The sequence below is a fragment of the Hevea brasiliensis genome, chromosome 9 (genome assembly GCF_030052815.1).
Source record: "Hevea brasiliensis isolate MT/VB/25A 57/8 chromosome 9, ASM3005281v1, whole genome shotgun sequence".
In the NCBI taxonomy this organism is placed as follows: Eukaryota; Viridiplantae; Streptophyta; class Magnoliopsida; order Malpighiales; family Euphorbiaceae; genus Hevea; species Hevea brasiliensis.
The window spans coordinates 81,958,028-81,961,594 of NC_079501.1; the positions used below are offsets into that span (position 1 = coordinate 81,958,028).

The 3,567-nt window shown below is 32.2% G+C and overlaps 1 long non-coding RNA gene across 1 annotated transcript; it reads right to left on the bottom strand.

Moving 5' to 3' along the window:
- Positions 1–1,141: 1,141 nt before the first annotated feature.
- Positions 1,142–3,287, bottom strand: LOC110650391 (uncharacterized). The gene is made up of 2 exons (XR_009151398.1): positions 1,876–3,287; positions 1,142–1,677 (listed from the first exon to the last, which is right to left on the bottom strand). It is a non-coding gene; the product is annotated as an uncharacterized LOC110650391 (long non-coding RNA).
- Between the last annotated feature and the right edge of the window lie 280 nt (positions 3,288–3,567).

The following is a 3,567-nucleotide window of genomic DNA, read 5'->3' on the forward strand; positions in this document are numbered from 1 at the left end:
ATCGTGGCATCTTGAATTTTTAAAATGTCTCATTACACATTTAAATACAAAATACTATGAAACCGAAATTAAGATAACCTTATGATCCCAGTCAGGAAAAAGGGTGACCCAAATGAGCAAATGAGAGAGTGGGATATTAAACAAATGTTGACATGAATTTTTTTTTTTTTTTTTTAAAAAGCCCAACAGTAAAAACATCTCTCCACGAACAATTCCCTCTCCTGAGGATTTAAATAAACATGCAAATGGATTTAGGGATGGGGATTTTGTTGCTTCATCTAGCACTCCATCTAATCTATTATTTTTCTGCTCGTTTCTAATCTACTATGGATCAATTGCAGTCAAAGGGGGCAAAAAAGGCAGCTTTGTATTCACAAATGGAAGGTGACCTTAAGGATTTCGCCATTCCGGTTTGCCATTGTGGGGAAAGAAGCATTCTAAAGTATTCATGAATCTGTTGAAATCCATGAAAGAAATTCTTTGAATGTAGGAAATATGGGGTGAGTTTTAATAAGCATAATTTGTACCTTATCCTTGATTATTATAGTTGTTAGCAGACAAAACACTGAGAGCTTCTTCCACTCTACTTTATATTTTTGTTTGATGTTTTGGAATATGTATTTCTTTCTTTTCAAATTTGTGATTTTATGGTCAAATCTACTGCATTTTTCCTTTTTCTAGAATTTGGAGATGCCTATTGGATCTTGTATGATTTTCTAGTTTTTCTACGGCCAATGCACTTAAACCCCATAATTGTTTTTGAAATGGATTCTCGTAAAATTATCTAAATTTTACTTTTTTTTTTTTTGACTGAAAAGGGACATTATTTTTAGGATATTTATGCTAGATTCAAATTGCCCAGTTTTAATTCGATGAAAATAGATTTTCCATTATGTATTTTGAAGACATGAAAAAGAAAATGGCAAAATATTTTGCATTGCATACACAGTAAAAGAAAACAAAATAAGGGCCTTTATGTCACTAAAACTAATAAAGTGAGCCCTAAAGAATTCTTGGAATACCCTGCCACTTTCAAGAAGCAGTAGCCATGGATAAGATTGAAACTTGATTCTGAAATAGAGTACTGAAGCCATTTGGATTAGAAAATTTTATTAAAATGAAATTTCAAAAAGAAAAAAAATACTAAAAATTGCAATATTCATTCTAGCTCTATAAAATTGAGTAGTAGGTTCTATAAAATTCATATTTTTCATTCAAAATTGGAAAACAGGTTCAGGGGTAGAAAGAAAGACATGGAAAAGTAACACACCTTTCTTTTTTGCCCCTAAGTCCTGAAAAACACATCCCAGAAATAATTAACAATGTGTCAGAAGTGACAGAAATTACTAAGTAATTCTTTCTAAAATCCTACAAAGCAAAAGGAATATTCACTCAGCGGGTTCCTTTAACGCTACTCTGCATATGAATAGAAACTTATCTTTGTCTCTATAAATCTGTAAATATGGACACTTTGGACCAAAGTTAAAAATAAACTGTAATAGAATATCAGTTATAGAAAAATATTAATGCAGTTGATTAAATGTCAATGACTTTAGTATGAAATGGAAGAACCACATACCTTATAAATATGCAAAGTTTTTATGGAGCTCACTTCATCGAAGAAACAACAATTCTAACTTCTTTTCTTCTGTTTTGGCAGCAACGCGTGCTCTAAGACTATTTCAGTATAAGGAAAAATGGTAAAGAGAGTGAGCTTTGCCATAGGGTTAATGAAAACTATTTAAGGTTTCATCAACACAACTATGATTTATATATTCAATAACTAACCAGATCTCTCCTTCTCTCATGCATAAATAAAAAACACGTTGTCAGTAATAAATAAAAAATAAGATCACAGAATTCACTTATTCATACCTCCAAAGTACCTAAAAGTTGCCCTAACATTCTTTTATTTCTGCTAAACAAACTTGGATCCTCATCGTTTGGCAACACCTTTGGCGTAGGCTCAACCACTGGAAGTTCAGCCTCCTAACAACAAAATCACAATGAAAAACTATGATTTACGTTGACAAGAAAAACTCAGAAAACAATATGAGATTAAAATTTGCCCTCCTTCCTGGTCTCCGATTGCCATCCCTCCTAGACCAACAGCTCTGCTGTAGATTGTATCGCTTTTAATCACTTTGATCCTCTATGGCAACTCCAACATTTTCCTCCTTTGCTGATTGCTTCTTCTTCTTCTTCTTCAAATTTGTGAGGTTATATTCAAAATCCATAGGATTCTTATTGTAAGGGGCTAAAAAACTGATCTTAAAATAAAATTGATAGAACATTACTAATTTTTACAAACTATTTCCATTGAAGTACAGAACACCTTAACACCTAGTCAAATTGTTGTATTTCCCCCACTTCCCCCATTTTTCCTTGGTCTAACAATAAAACCCTCTCCCCAGTACATATAAACATCTAATATAATTTTATAGTATGCTCAATTGAGTATAATTTCAGCTTTTAGTGGTTCCAAATATCAAATCCAACATTGATTACTTTCGAACTCAACTTGAACAAGGCACAATAACAATCATTCAAATTTATTCACAAACTGCATAAAACAAATTCAATTTTTACGATTATAAACAGAGGCACGATCCAACAGCCATAAGGTTTATCAAGAAAGATGTCTCCCATAATCAAATCTTATGATGAATAAAAACCCAATGCAAATCATTCCACCAGAGAAATTTCAAAAGAAATCTCAGTAAAAATGAATTCTTCGATTCACCCAAAAAATCAAACAACAAAACTCAAATAGAACATCTAGGGTTTCAAAATCGAAGGAAAAGAAAAGAAAAGTTTACATTCTTAATGAAAAGTAAGTTGGCAATGACCACTGGGCCCTTTAGGAGACTCCACTTTTGGTATATCATCTTCTCCCTCTGTGATTTTTACTCTTCCTGTCTTCCTCCCAATGCTAAAAGAACAAACCACAGCAATTTGCAATTACAACTTTCTTCCCTCTATGGATTGGTCTAGAAGCTCACACTGGCACTATCATAATGGCGTAGTCTATGAAATGAGCCTGGAAGAGAGAGGAAGGCTTTGGGAGGGTTTGGCTTGGATTGGAAAATGGACCAAAGCGATTTTATTGGAGAGACGGGAGTCGCCATCCAAGCTAGAGTCTAAGAAAAAGCTTTTTAGAGAGAAATAGGTTGAGGAAATTTTTAAGAGGCTTAGGAGATGAGAAAGAGGAAGAAGAAGAAAGATATTCGCGAGTTGGGAAAGAGGAAGAACAGAAAATGAGGGAATTTTAACTTTTGTTAAAACGATTGGAGATAGCTGCTACGTTCTAAAAAAAAGGAAATTTTACCTACTAAATTTATTTTAGTCGTAATTATCAACTTCAATATAATTTTTAAGCATTTTAAAATTTTATTTATTATCTATTTAAAAAATATCTGAACTCATCTCATTAGAGTGAGTCCTATAAACCTGCATGGGTAACATCTTAACAATAAAATAACAAATTAATAATATTTTTAATTTATTCAGAACTTAAATTATTTTTAATTAAATGTTATTGCACAATTTACTCTTATTCTAAAACAT